This window comes from Actinia tenebrosa, unplaced genomic scaffold (assembly GCF_029948245.1).
Source record: "Actinia tenebrosa isolate PJP-AT-01 unplaced genomic scaffold, QUT_ActTen_1.0 PGA_scaffold11__36_contigs__length_13525064, whole genome shotgun sequence".
Taxonomy (NCBI): Eukaryota; Metazoa; Cnidaria; class Anthozoa; order Actiniaria; family Actiniidae; genus Actinia; species Actinia tenebrosa.
In genome coordinates this window covers 10,421,329-10,437,690 of record NW_028292571.1, presented here as the reverse complement: position 1 = coordinate 10,437,690, position 16,362 = coordinate 10,421,329, and the positions used below count along the sequence as shown (strand labels likewise).

The 16,362-nt window shown below is 39.3% G+C and overlaps 1 long non-coding RNA gene across 2 annotated transcripts; it reads left to right on the top strand.

The window, feature by feature from the left end:
- Nucleotides 1-1,493: 1,493 nt before the first annotated feature.
- On the top strand, nucleotides 1,494-3,117 carry LOC148912527 (uncharacterized). Of its 2 annotated transcripts, none has more exons than XR_016119346.1 (2): nucleotides 1,494-1,646; nucleotides 2,789-3,117. It is a non-coding gene; the product is annotated as an uncharacterized LOC148912527 (long non-coding RNA). The 2 variants fall into 2 exon arrangements; XR_016119345.1 differs by having other exon boundaries at nucleotides 1,496-1,646; nucleotides 2,786-3,117.
- The last annotated feature ends 13,245 nt before the right edge of the window (nucleotides 3,118-16,362 follow it).

The window sequence follows — 16,362 nt, the reverse complement described above, 5'->3', positions numbered from 1 at the left end:
GAGATCACATCAATTATAAAAACAGTCCTTTCACTGGATGTGAAAGTTTAATGGTCTAATGGGGTTCGCGTCGAGTGAACGGAACCTTTTTCAATTACGAAAAATGTCCTTTTACAGGATGTAATTATTTATTGAAGATTCGGTTTATCTGTTTAATTTTGTTCTTCTTTTTAGACGAGGGGGCATATGAGTTCCTTCAAAAGAAATACGCGCCTCAATGGCTTCGAGTTTTTACATTATTTTGCAACAAGTTAAGTGATCCGATTCTGATATTATGCTACATTTTATAAGTATTTTGGCTAGAAAAAAACTACAAATAAATGTGAGTTACATATAAAATATAGATTGAGACGCATGTATATCTTTGACTTTGCTTCAGACGATCTCATCTCGGCTTCTACCTCACTCATAAATGAAATTCCGGTCTTTTGGAAAATGTTCATTACTTTCAAAATATCGATTAACAAAGGAAATTATAAACAGTCTTTACACCAGACCAGACCAGACCAGACCAGACCAGACCAGACCAGACCAGACCAGACCAGACCAGACCAGACCAGACCAGACCAGACCAGACCAGACCAGACCAGACCAGACCAGACCAGACCAGACCAGACCAGACCAGACCAGTCCAGACTATTTTGTTTATGTCTCAACGTAATCGTTCGAAGCCTTTCATGCCTAGGACAGATGTACACAAATACTAATCGTATATCAATTTACAGTTGTAACCAAAGTGTAAACACAGAATTAACTTCTTGTAACGAGGGAAAAAACGTGGGAAAATAAAACAAGAGGAACCAACGAACAAATGAACGAAGGATGAAAATGAGGATGGAAGAAAGCAAACATGGCCTTGAAAACTCTGTTTTGGGTGCAAATTCGTATAACAAATACATATGAAAAAATAGACATTGAGAAAAATATAACCTTACTAGCAAACGCTGGGGAAAAATCCAAGAAGCAGATTTAATTAATTAATTGAAGGAATGAATACTTCAATAAGTTATAAAGAAAAGGGTCGGGGGAAAACATGTAGAAAACCTACACAAAGTGAAGTTCGAAGGACAGAAATCATTGAATCATATGATGGGTTAACTCACACATTGAACCTTGAAACCATCTGGAATAATCCGTGGTGAGAAGTAATAAGAAAATAATTAGAATTTAGATGCTTTAAAAGTCTACACAGTTGGCAATTTAAACGCATTAATCCACCTGTTTTGTTTTATTGCTTCCATGTTTTTATCTATTTATCTATTTTTATTAATTTTGAATTACTTCTAACTTTGTAAATTGTAAAGACTCAAAATTGTATTGTCGTTCACTAGGATAAATATTGAAAAAAAAGCTTGCTTTACCTTGCTCATTTTTTATCTTTATTGTTTTTATTTTTTTAATTAATTTTAACGATTGAATTAACCCTGACTTTCGAAATTGAAGACCCGAAATCGCATTGTCTTTTATTAAGATAAATATTGAAAAATGCTTGCTTAAAATTAGTCTAGAGAACATTTGAGACCTGGAAACAGTTTAGAAGACGTACAAGAAGAAATAAAACATGAAGTGGATGTATGTGCTTGTTTTCCTGATGGTCATCCTTTGTCTACAATCTGTCCTTGGTGTGAAGAACCACGATAACAAGGGTAAGAGTCACGGTCGTATCAGTGAAGGACAGATAGCGCTATTTGATGGATAAATCCTTTACACCTTTCAAAAAGACTTTTTCATCGCCGAAGGCGATAGGCATTGGAGAAAGGAAAAAACCAATAGGATAGCAAAGTCATTCCAAGACCCAAGCATAGCCGTAATGACTTGTGTTTGTGCTTCTTATTCTTGTCAAGAACATGGACCTTAGCGTTGAGCCTGATCAATGCTCTTTGTATTCGATGAAATTATTTCCAGGTCGGAATGAGCTATCGCCTATCGCCTTTGCGATGATCATAACGGCTTTTCTTTCTGAAATAAGTAATACGTGTATACGTCGGATAGCGCTATCCACCCTTCGTCCACCCGTGCCCACATGACGTGTAAAAGACATATATTGGAGTTAAAAACAATCCTTGTGAAGATAACATAGAGCAGAATTGTAGCATTGAAAATTTAAAAGACAAGCAATTTGGGATTTCCTTAAGCACTTACCAGAATGAGTATAGAGAGAAAGAAAGGGTTGTGTAGTAGTAGTGCACATGTCTCTTGAGCTTGGTGTCGCAAGTTTGATTCCTTTTACTAGCATTACACAGGGTTCGTTCTACTCCTTAAACTCCTTAAAAACTCCTTGAATTTAATTACTTTAATTCACGTTTTCAAGTGCACTTGAAAAGCTCTTGAATTTTACGATTTTAATTAGCGAAACTCCTTAAAAATTCCTAGAATTTTTGCTTTGATTATTACTTGCATGGTTCTGAAATAGATCTAGTCAGAAAGATTGAAAATCTAAAAGTCGACCATGTGCAACCACCGTGTAAAACCTTGGCATAGTTAGCTGAACATACTCCTTGAAAATTCATTTTTGGGTCCTTGTATATACTCCTTGAATATAGTCCTTGAATTTTAAGTGGTTACCTCAGCACGAATCCTGATACATGTAAATCAAAATACATTGGTACGTTCTTTCATTCGAAGGTTATGCTCGAAGGTTTTCCTCTCTCCATAAATTGCCCTATGACGATAAATCTTAATTCGATCTGTCGATCTGTGAATTAGCCATGCTCTAATCATGGAGCACAGAGGTTGTTTCATAACTGCCCGTTGATAATAAACAAATATTTTCCTTATCGTACAGCAGAAAAAAGCAGCAGGGAAAAAGTTTACAAGATGAAGGGTGCTGACCGAGGAGATGGAGGTCACCGACAAACCCAGCCAATGAAAAGAGGCCTTTGGCTTTGGACGAATATTCCTACTACTTCCCCTCACAACGCATTTGACAAATATGGCTAATATATATAGATTTTCGTAAGTGACCATGTCAATGCATAATTTTTGCCAAGAAATACATGCAACAATAGCAAAAAAGAAAATGATCTTTGTAGTTAACGTAATACTCTGGAGAATATCTAGGCCTGTTAGTATATGTAAGGTTTACAAGGATCAATAATTAAACGACTTGCAATGATATGTATGCTCTGAGAGATTTAATTGTGCTGCAGATTGACGAACCTGGGGACTCCAAACTTAACAGACCACAGCTTAGATCAACACCATTATACGGCTCTTTAATGTCGTTCGTTGTCCAGAAAATCTAAGGCCACGGAAAGGGATGATTATTGCGAGTTGTTTAATAGATACGAAATTTTCCTATATAAAGAACGCTTTCATTGGTTGAAAGATGACCGCGTGACACATGCTAAATTTGAAACAACCATTGTGATAATCTAAGCCAAGGCACGGCTAACTCACAGATGCAACCCTGAAACAACCTCAGCTGGGCTGATCTAAGTCAGGAAACGCCTAACCCACAGCTTGAACCCTGAAACAACCTCTAGGCTGATCTAAGTCAAGGCACGACTAACTCACATATAAAACCCAAAACAACATGTGGGTGGATCAAAGTGAGGGCTGGTAACACAGTGCGAAATCCTCAATTTCAGTCAACGGAAAGCTGATGGAATCGTAAGGATAAGTTAACGTTTCCGTTGCTTATTCATTTGTATAAGTTGACGTAAACGTGTCGTAATGTCATGTTTCCGTTTTACCGTAAACTACGGAAACGCACTAAAAACCGCACTCTGTTTCCGTTGAGTTTAAGTCATCTGAAACTCAAGTATACGAGTAACGTATACTCGTGTTTTGGTAGCTTATACTCATGAATAAGAGACTTATACTCATAATAAGAAAGGCTTATATACGCATCAATAAGAGCCGTATTGATTTTTTATCAAGCCGCTACTTTTCATGATTGTGTGGTTTATATACTTCAATTCACTATTCACTTTACTATTCACTTCATTCATATCCTCACGCAACTGCTGCAATCCGTATTTAGACATTTATCCACGAGGGGATTTAAAAAATACATATTTTATTACATTTCATTTTATATATAAATATTACAATTGTATAAATTAATAGTCAATCAATAATGCAATAACTACTTTAGATTTAGCGATAACAACAAATCAAGCTTACAAATTATAGAAATCAAAATTGAAAACGAAAGAAATAATAAACAAATACGCGATATAAGTACAAATTGCATTAAAGAAAAAATGAACAAAAAAAAAAAGGAATCACAAAAGCAAAGTATGCGAGGAGAAAAACGGACAATTCAATGCTGATGAATGGGCTGAGTTTAGCTTCTCTTATATAGTGTATGTCTTCTTAATTATGACAACATACTCTGACATACTTAAAGTATAAACATCAAAAGCGTGGATCATAAACAGTAATGTATAGTTATATTTTATGCCAACTATTTGACTAAACCATTTAATTATTTGACTGTGGACATCTAGTAATTTGAAGATCGCGTCCGGCTGTCGAATGTTTTTTCACTTCGTAATTATTTTGTTTTCTATATTTTAATTTGTACCATTTGTACTAAATAGTGAAAAAATTTGCAAGCTTTTAGGGTTTGTACATGTACTCTAATACAATAGAAACAATACAATAGAGCGATATCACATAAGCAATGTTTACATGCAAATGAGCTGCCCTGTGAAATAGCATGCTAATGAAGTGTGCACATGCTGTTTGCACTACTGAGCTTGTGGCTTTTATGGCCGAAAGACGTGTTGAACTTTTCTAACGAAAATGATAATGAACAAAAAACGGCTTTACACTGCTATATTCAATTTTGATTAAGTCCTTGAAGCACAGCAATATTTTTTGGATGTCGTGAATAATAAAAATTGCACCATGCATAGTATAGGTGGGAAAACAGTCCGATATTCACTACTGTTTAAAAATGAGATATGCGTGAATCATACAATTTTCACAGTATTAGAAAACAGTTCAAGTCCTATCGATCTTTAGTTTGTCAAAAATAATATTTCCAATACAAGGCAATTGTTGTAACGTTTTAGCTTACAAAACTCATCTGGTTCACTTCATTATCATGCTATTTCACTGGGCAGCTCATTTGCATGTAAAACATTGCTTATGTGATATCGCTCTTATACAATCGTAAAGGAGAAGACAAATCTGCCTTCATTCATTGCCTTCTCTGGCTGCCCAAGAAGGTATTTCCTTAGGCTTTGTGCGATTCGATTTCTCAGTTGCAATGATGGTCCTGGAACTAAGCCGTTTTTGCGCCGCTGTTAGATTCTTTTTGATATGATCATCAATCGCTTTTTTGATGTTATGCAATCGCGATCTTTCCCAGGACAGCCTACGAATCTTTCGAGGCTTGGGACCTGGGCCAGCTTCCACTTCCTCATCGTCACAGCTCTCCTCGCTTGACATGCACTCAAGTGCGAATGGCCCCTCTATTATCTCTTTTGCTTTTTCCCTGTCGCCGGTAGACAGCTCAACGGAAGCAAGAGCTTTTCTTCGTCTTTCAAGTTTCTGTCAAAGGAAGTATAGAACTATGTATTAATAAATATCAGCGGTGTTTTCAGGCAAGACGAAGGGAAAACATCTGATGGTACTCATTTACCCGTTTTTTTTCGTTGTTGTTGTCGTAGGTTATTCCTATGCTCCATAAACTTCTGGTTTTTCCGTCTTGTTTGATCGTCCCTCAGGGATTTGCAGTACCGGTGAATAGAATCTGAACATATTATGAACAGCAACTGTAAGATTTACAATTGAAACACATATATATCGATAATTGTTAAAAATTTGCTGGATCCAATGCATTATACTGTAAATTAAATTGGCATTGACCCTCAGTGCATTGCAGTTGAATAGGGTTCTATTGGAGTTTGAAATGGACAATGTTTCGGCAGATATAAACACTTTCAAAAGTTTTGATTTTTAGATCATAATGATAAAAGTGATTTAGGTTCGCGCGGAGTTAAAAATAGGGATTTCTTATCTGAGGGCAAGGAGATGTGCTTTTTAATTCATAGCGTCTTGTTTGCACTGCATATTTTCAAGTACCTTGAACAGAATTGTACAACTCGATACAAATATAAACATTAAATTAACCTTTTAAAGCGGATTTCTTCCAAGTACCATCTCCGTACAGACCTCTCACTTCTCTTCTAAGTTTTCGCGAGGTGTCCCTGTTGCTATCAGAGAAAAATCTAGGGGGAAAAGTACACGGAAAGACAAGAGAACAGAATTCAGCACAAAACATGCAGGCAACGTAAAGAATGAAAATGCACAGATGACTTACCGGAATCGTCGATGCTGTTCTGCCATTCAAAGACGGCTAAACTGCACCGACTAGCTTTCCGCTCAAAGACGGATGGCCTGTCGAATGAGACGAACTAACTTATTTCATATGATTTGTTGAAAACGGTACTATACCCTTCTTGAAAGCTCCATTCACTAAAGTCAGCATTCTTTAAGAGCTGACGGTACACTTTGTGTACTGCTTTCTAAAAAATAAAAAAAACAACAAATAATTGAATGACATAATATAGGAATAAACACCTTTTTTGTTTTGGGACAAAACTCGCTTAGTTTTACGCTGAAAAATGTACGAGATGGTATACACTCTAGCGTGATATGCAATATTTTATTTTCAAGAAAAGCGTTCGTACTGTCAAATATGTCACATCCATGATAGTGACTTTGCAAAGATGCAAAAATTATTATTATGTTTTTGGTAAGCGTCTTGGCGAAGAAATATATTTTGATTTCCTTTCATCGCATATCCGACGAGACTAAAACCTCATTTCATTCCAAATATTCGACATAAAAAATCATATTTTCGTTAAGTTAGTAACAACAATCAGTGTGATCTTAAACTTTGCAGTCTTTTTGATGTCAAAAATTTGATATCAAACTGATTTTCTCGAAGACAAAAGAAAATTAACGTGATATAGAAATTATGACATTAATCTTGTTGAAGTGATGAAAGACCGTGTAACAGTCGTCCGTAGGTAATTGACCACAGGAAACCCAAGTATATATACTCTATTCTCTAGGTTGACATGATTATATTTGTACGCCAGTCATAAGAACTATGGTTTTTACTGTACTGTTTGATTGTAATGATTTCTATAGCCTTTCGAGATTTTATAGGCCCGAATTGATGTCAAACATTGATTACTATTGACTTTAGTATGTTCATAATGTATGCGCAATTGAAACGGCTACTGATTAATGCACTGCATAAATTATAGATCTTAAAAGCGCGCGAAATTTACCCAAGTAAGCACATTTTAATTGTAATCTAAAATAAACTCACTTTCCTCCTTAGCATATGTATCAATCGCAGAAATATAGACTGCATACAAGATAACCAATAAATTAGTCCTTCCACTAAGTATTGCAACAATTTAATTTACTTACAGAGCAGTCATGGTCGATGTTTGCTTCTTGCTTGTTGTTTGCCTTCGCGATCGTTGATCTTCTATTCTCGATTCTTTGAGGGCTTTCATCTCTCCTTTTAGCAATTCCACCTCTCTCCGTAGTTCTTTAACAGTTGTTTCATCCTCAAGGCCAATCATTTTGACGAAAGATAGTTTTAGTACAGAGAAATATATTTAGAAGCACGAATAAGATATTACCGGTACGTTGGTCTGAAACAACTGCATTTCCCGCCTTTTCTCGACGTTGACGTCATCGGTTGTTAGAGGGTGGTACACAATTCCGGATTGAAATAATGCCCAATTACCCTATGCGTTCTCAGATGATTTACTAGTGTTATCATGAAACCAGTCAAGAAATACACACGTTCAAAGGAGAAACGGTCACTGCGCCGAAAAAAATTTAAGGAAAAAGCAGGCGTTGCGACGTATACAGGAGAAGACAGCTGTCGTACAAAAGAAATCTTCAGAAAACATCAGTACACATCAAAGCGCACTGGATACAGTACAAGAGAGTGAAGACAGCGTGGTATCCACAGCAAATAGTACTACACATCAAACAGATAAAAAAATCAAACCCGACAAAGGTTTTGTTCTCAATCCGAACAATAGCCGTTTATTGGGTTCTACTTACGCAGGAAAGGTTTTGTTGGCAGCTAGACCAGAAATTGGACAATCATCGGCAAAGCTGAAGAGAAACTTCCGTTTGAATGAACCTCATCCTACTCAGCCAAACCCCACAAAGCCAACATCTTCGCTGATCAGCCCATGTCCGACAGACTCATTGAACCCCACATTGTTACAAGAATGTGACGAGAATATTATTTTAGGAGAAGGAAGATTTGGTATCGTTCGACTGATGAGGTACAGAACTAATTTAGTAGCAGTCAAGACAATAAAGCAACAAAAGTACTGCTATTTGATTGAGAAAGAAGCGCAGTTACTTTCCAACTTAGATGATCATCCAGGCTTCCCGTACTTCTATGGAATTTGTGAAAAGAATGGAAATATACTGCTGGTCATGGAGTTTTGTGAAGAGAATGGCAAAGTGTTAACTTTGAATGGGGCTTTGCTAACAAGATTAATAACAGATGACAGTTGTTGGCCTACAATTATTTACTCGTTAGCAATGTCAATAGCTCATATGCACTCGAAAGGGTTTATCCATTGCGATATCCATGGCAGTAACGTATTAATGTTTCGAAGAAATGGTGTGTGGTGCCCAGTTGTTGTAGATTTTGGAAAAAGTATTCACACACATTCAATGCAACCACGTTCCCGTAACACAGATAGGGATCCGGAAGATAAACAAAGATATCCTCATATTGCCCCGGAATTGTTAGATGGCACAGCAATAGCAACTGCTATAACTGATGCTTGCAGTTTTGGACGGTTAGCTAGTCGTATATGCCGTAAGGTTAGATCATGTAAAGTGTATGAAAAAATTGCTAACGAATGTTATACCGATGATGCTGTAAAGAGGTTATCAATCCAGGGTTTTATTAACAAATTCGATCATTGCAAGAGAAGTAAACAGAACATTCAGACAGTTCTTTACACAGAACTTTGAACTACTGCATGAACTATATTAGATTTTCTACAAAAAAATTATTTTCTTTATTGTAAACAGTCAATTGCTATATGAAATAGACATTTCCGATTTAGCGGCATATGAGCGGAATAGGCATATACTAGCGGAATTAGCATAAACCAGCGGAATAAGGCTAGAATCATCGTTATGACCAGAAAATTCAATAAAATAATGAAACAGTTTCAGTAGACCTGTTTTATTTACTTAAGGTATTGCACAATTAATATCGTTAACACTCCCTGTTTTATTAAGCTCAACTGACGAGCAGTGTGGTCGAGAATAAGATCTCGTCCCGTTGAACGCAGGTATATAAAAAGTTGCGTTCATAATATACTAATGTAAATGCTCGCCCTTAAATTTATAAAAGGACTAAGAATGCTGCATATAATGTAGATACCACGACGGTTAGATTATTATTGTTCGAAAGTTTTTCCTTCTGCATGGACACGTACGTATTGCTAACATATAGTTGGTGCCTACTGAGATTGTTTCACTGCATGTAAACACTTGCTTCCCAACTCTGTACCCCCTCCTCTGTGGGGAAAAAAGAAAAACAGCGATTTTATTCAAGTTCTCTATTAGTTCTTCTACATTGGAAAAGGACTGTGCACCCATACCAATGCGTTGAAATTCCAGCAACAAAACAACGATATGTTGTGAGATTCAGTAAGGACACAACATTGGTGCTACGCAAACGGAAAAAAAATAAAACGTAAAAAGAAGTTGAAAAAGCTTTTCATGTATAGCAATAGATAACAATAATGAAAAACCTTTGTCTTTCGTAGCCAAAGGTTTGTAAAACTGTAACTAGTTAAATGTACAGGGAAAGAAACAAACAACCGGGTTATGCCGGCCCAGCCTCGGGGTCAAGAAAACGTGCTATGCCGCCCCTTAATGTCTATTTATGTAATAACCGTGACACACGAAATCATAAAGCCCATTCCCAATCCAAATTGCTGTCTTCATCCTGCCGAAGAATTGTCACGTCCCCGCACCAGGAACTGCCTCCAGCCTTTTTATGCTTTTCGGTTGCACTCTACACTTGCACCACTTTGGGGCACGCCTCAAGAAACGGACCGGGGATGGGCCGATTGCCCCTCTCGAGTAAGCTGTCCAGTTTTTTCTCTCGTCCGGTTGACTGGGACGCCCTTCCTAGATTTGACTTCACCTTTACTGACCTTTCAGCTTTCCTTGAGACCGTCTCCCTTTTCCTCAAAGGATACATAGCAAAAAAATAAACGAGGTTCCTCATTTATCCAAATAGGTATGAGACAACGTTCAAAGTGAATTAGGTATGCTTATAAAATATCTGTCTTCCCATCCCCCTCTCGCTTTCCTCTGTTTTTCCTGCTTCTGTGTAAGGATGTACAGGCAGGGTTCGTTCTTTTTGCATACTGTCGTTGCGCGTCACATTGATAGCATCTGCAAATATCTTCCGACCCTCCTCAGCTTACCCTCTTTTATTACAATTTCTTCCTCACTGGATTTCGGACGAGCCTATTTCCTCTTACATAATTATTCTTATGTGACAGTGCGTGCTTCACTGGCATTCCTAACAGGACAATAAAGACATCCATAAACTCAATATTAATACCGTTATTGCAGAGTCTTTTCTTTTTGGTCTAAACAGCATTCTTACCTTGCAGGAAGAGCGTTGGATAAAGCTCGCTGTATTAGGCCTGTCTGCCTAATCGCTCGGCAACACTTTGTTGGCAATTTCCCTTCAGCAAATACTGATCCCTGCCCCTCCTCTTCCACAAACCTCAAACACTGCTTCCTATATAAAACTCAAAAACAACACATTTTCCCCTCGCTCCCAGGTTGGCACAGCAGCTTGAAGAAGAGATTATCTTTCGTGGGGGGGGTGGGTCCACTTGGTGTAGTTCCTTTCCCTGTTTTCTTTGCTTGGTGTGTCCATGAACCCCGCCTTCTCGCAGGATTATTGAAAAGTGAAAGACCCTACGAATTTGTATAGTGGCACGGCACACGTGTGCACTGGTCGTAATGTTGTTTCTGTTTAAATATTTCTTGTTTTGGTTGTGCAACCCTTGCGAACGACCAAAAATGTCTGCCAATATTGTTTTAACTACACGATCTGTTTCGGTCAGTCAACACAATGTGTGCTCCCAACCTTTCCCAAGTTTATCGTAGTATTATCACAGTAACCCCTTTGACCTGTCTATACTTGCCAGCAACAACGTTTAGGTCCCCGTTTATTTCCTATCGCATTAACCGACAGACCGTGCGATGTCCTGTAAGAATCATTACACAATCCAGCGCGCAAAGTTGAAAAAAACAAAATCGATTTTATCATTTCCATGGTCCACAAAGTCGTCGGGAATACCCCCCTTCCAATAAACTTACTGAGTCTCATTTTGAATCAATCTTAACTTCTTTAGTTTGAGAAGCTTACCGGAATAACCTGTGAAGTGATGTGAATGAATTTGCAAGGGAAATCCCGGACTTTTTGCCGTCCCGGTTTGCCCATCATTTCACGCCTAACATCCGAGGTGCCAGAAAAATCGGTATGGTCTAAAAAAGCGCGCTCGCGCCTACGAAAAATGAAGCACACTAGAAAGACATTGTTTTGAACATAAAGTACAAGGAAACGATTAATGATTATTTTAAGCTATAACAAATGACCAGGGCGGCCACTCTCCATGGCGTGACAAGCCCGTTTTCTAATACCAGCGAACAAGCAACGTTTGTAAACCTACATTGTTACGGTCTACAAATATTCAAAATCTTCACCTTAGTTTCGACAATAAATGCACAGTCTTCACCTCGGGCACCGGGCCTGTCGGATTCCCTATCTGAATCCAGCCATTAATACCTTCTCGAAGGTTCCCGCCAAAATTCATATGAACTAAATTCAGCTTGGTTCTATTTAATGAGACGCTTTATTACGAAACCCTCTCGGAATGCAGAGAAATTGCGTTGTTGAGCATCGGCATCCGACGAAACCCTCCTCTTCGAGGACAGACATAAATATATCAAAGATATTTTCTTGGTGTTCACGTTATCCGAAATTTGTTTTGATCATTACTTGATTTGTCGATTGAACTTCTATTGAGCAATCAATTTTTTTTTTTTGCTCTTTTTCGACATCATTACCTTTTAAAAGCCTCTTTCCCTGTTATATTTAAACAATAAAATTTCGACACACAACGATGTAAAACACGCGTCGGCACCATCTTCGTGATCTATCCCCTCATGACACTCTATAACCCCCAAACCATCATAACTTCAGAGTTCTTCCAACAAAGCGTTACAGTTAGACTAAAAAAAAAACACCGGGAGATCCACTCTAAAGACCCCCTAAATTGTTCTGATAATTGTTCAGACCTAGTACTGAATTTCGGTTCTTACCGCTTTTTGCTCTCGTGTATAACTTAGACAGTACTTGCTATGTTGAATCATATCGCAAGCGGCCGTAGCGAGGGGGATGGGGGGGGATGGGGGGAGTAGTGGCAGATTACCACCAACCACCACGTTTGACTAAAGAGATACCAAAGGCCGCACCGGACCCTATGCATTGATTACCAACACCCGCTTGCACTAGTACCGTAACATCCATGTTCTTACTTACCCCTGCTTTCGATATTATTTGGCATCTTTCATTTAAAAACGATTTTAGACAGCCGTATGGAATTTTCAAGATGAATACCCTGTGACCCATCCCTTACGCACAATAATACATTTCCACAACACTCGACGAAAAATGGATTTGAGTCATTTTGTAGGCAACATACTCAGACAAATATATCCGGGCAACTACCTATCCATATCTGACTCAATAGCTAGACCCCAATTTGCCAATGAATTATACCCCCATATGAATGTACTCTACAATTCATTTATCCCCCATCGGCACAGTCATGGCACAAGTCCGTATGGCCCAGTAAATCCCAAACGGCAACTATCTATGCACGACTATTCATATCATCCTTAAATTTACCCCGGTAGTAAATGTGACCAGCTCATTTGACTATCGCTGCACGCTACCTTTGCCAGAACGCATACTGTGTTTATGTGCTTAACGTCCCCCATAACATCGTGTTTCCCCCAGGCCGATAGGTTACCATTGCACTCTCCATCCCCATCTACCCAGTCCATTTTTTCCCCAGGCCCGTATATGTGATTAAGCATTTACATTTCACCCTTGTACGTGCCCCAGGCCCCGTCATATCGTGACTTAATGCCCCCTAACATGACCTGTTGTTTCCAAGGCCGCTTAATTTGTGATTTCATGCCTCTTTACATCTTACACGTCCTTGCCCAGGCTGTAATGTGTACTATGGATTTATGCCTCCTACATATACCATGTGTTTGACCAGGCCGCCTAATTTGTGCCATTTACCTGCCTTACCATATTCACCCTGTCATTCGTTCCAAGGCTCGTATATGTGACGTTTCACTGCCTTACATATAACCTGTGTTCTGCCCAGGCCGTATATGTGATCTAACATGCCCTAAGTCTATACCCATGTCTCCGCTGCCCCTCCACAGGTCGTATATGTGATTAAGCCTTACACATATACCCTTATTTTCAGGCAGTTTATATGTGATTTATGACTAAATGAATACCATTGCCCCGATTATGCTCTGAACTTTTGCAGTTAATGTGATTAATGCCCCCCTTAATGCCTTAGATGTACCAAGCGCGTCTTACGCCATATTGTGACCTCTGTTGAATTCCCCCTTCACGTTGGAAATTATGTCTTAAAAAATCACTATTGCCTACAATTTAAATATATCTATCAGTCTTCAGTTTGTCACTCAGATGGGCAGGCCCAAAAAAAATCCCCGCAAAACAGATATATGTCCGTCGACAAACCACCTCATACTTTAAACCATAGTAACCCGCATACTAAGAAGCAGAAAAAACCAAGCACATAAATCATACTGAAACATCTTTTCTCATTGTGCCACCTTTCCTTTCTTGGACGACTGACCCCCTGATTAAACCCCTCCCATTGAAATCCACCATTTGTTAACTACAACTAATGGAACATGCTTTAGTTTTATGTACACCATTAATCGATACGGTCTGTCTTGGTTTCATCCTTGATGGGACAGGACATTTGTTGAAAGGAGATCATTCAGATTATTTAGTTGTCAATTCGATCTGTCGGCGTCAGTACGATCTCTTTTCTAGAATCTGTAGTAGGGACACGTCATTATAAACTTGCACAAATTAAACTTTAATCTAATGGACACCGCAACGTGGCCTTTGGGCTTCTCGACCCGAGCCTTTTATGAATTAAATCACTTGCGTCACTGCCCTCCCTCCGTTCTTTGGGCCCCTTTACCCTTTTCTAGGGTTTTCCTTCTTCTTTCGATTCATTGAACATTTCTTCCCACCCTACTTTGTTTACTTTAAGACATCAAAGGTCTAATAGGCTAGATAGCCCACGCCTTCCCCCTGCTGCCCTATATACCCGTGCTGACCATCTTGCGGATTTTCTTCAAGGAGTTAACACGACGTATTTAACCAGTCAGTAATCGACAAAATTGCCAAGAACCCGAACCAAACCCCCGAGAAATCAGGCAAACCCAGCCCGAATGCGCCCGGAACACGGACCAGGACTGCAGGAAAGGACACGGTAACCACAGCGGACACAAAGATCCTTCCAATTTCATAAAACTCGTAGAAACCCCCCCAACAGCCGGTCTGTCCCCCCAGCTTGCCCTCTGATTTGATCAAAACACCCTTCTTAGCCGATCGTCACCTATGCCCATTCTCCGGGAACGCCAGAATGGCATTGGGCGTCTTGCCACCGCGCCCCACCTTCCCGCATTCTTCGCTTCAAAAATGCATGCCGCTTGGAGCCCTGACTGCGCTCCTGACACGCTCATTTTTGCCCGTTCGGTTCCATCGCTTTCCCTCATAACCTGATTAGCTAGGGGGATTTCCCATGGAGAGGTGTTTATTAAAACTTCCTTTACTCGGCGTCAGGTACCTGTTGGCACCCCCTCCCGTTATTCAGAGCATCTGTACGCTGGAAAAAAAAACCCACCCCACCGTCCACAGCCCTGGTCATCGCCTAGCACATCTTGGACTCTACTGATGACATGAACTCCACGTTTTCAGAAGGCCTTTACTTTCTATTTGTTCCCTCCGGTGATAGCGATGGTTGACATTAGGCCCGCTGCCTTTGGCCATCTGGATTTCTTCAGGAGCTGCTCCAAAAGAAAAACCAAAGACCACCACCTAAAAAACAAAACACCGTCAGTCAAAGTTTCTTATTCAACAACAGTCCATAATCGCTTGCCAAATTCAGTTTAACTTACATATTTTGTTTTCGTTGTGTTTCCGCTTGCATCTTTTGATCTGCCCCCTTCCAAGGCGCCCTGAACGCTCTCTTTTGTTTCTCTTTCTTCCCTCGTCCAGGAAAGCTGACTTTTGAAGCCAGATGAAAATTATATCAAGTACCCATATTATTAAAACTTGCATGACAAAAATCTTGCCTACCTAGATTAGAAATTTGGGCATTTGGCCGACCAATTACTTCCTTTAGCATCCATCTGTTGTTGCTTTGTTTTTGTTTTGTTTTGTCTTGTTTTTTTTTTTTAGTCTTCCGTGTATTTCCATTCAAATGCTTACCCCCCCCTCCCCTTCGGCATCCTTGAATATTTTATAATATAGGATTCTCCGTTTCGCCTTTCTTTAACACACACCCCCCCCCCCCCCCCCCCCCTGACCACCCACACCAACCCCCCTTTGTTACCTCACTCATTTCCCTCCCCCCCGGGCCGTTAACTTTGATAGGTGATAAGGCCTTTCGCACCCTTCCCCCGTAATATCAAATACACAAAATTACTTCTAACTCGACGGCAGCCGAATCCTTCCCCCCACTGAACAGACCTCAGAACTCTATCCCTTATTGAGTTATCTATCGGTTCGTTCGACCTGCATCTCTGAAAAAACCCCTAATTAGCGATTTCTCCCCCCCCCCCCAATGCAATCCATTTTGAGTGGCTTAAGTGGAAACTTTATATATGGAAAACGAACCACTATGGAGATTCCCAGCAAACCAGCATCTTTTGTTATAAATCTTTTTCATACTTACGCTTTGTAAAAACCCCATATAAGAGGGTTTTATCTCCCCCTGTCCCGTACATTTCTTTGCTACCAACGCGTACTTCAGACTGGAATAACATTAAAAATTAAGCTTTAAAATTCATCAGATGTACCTTAAGTCATATTAGACATACGTACTCCCCCGTAATAATGTTTCATTATTTTCTATGGCTGTGATTGATTTGTTGCCCCCTGCGATCTGTATAATAGTGGGGAAGAGAAAAAAAAAAAATGAATCAAATCAACTTCCTTTACAAAAAACGGAAATT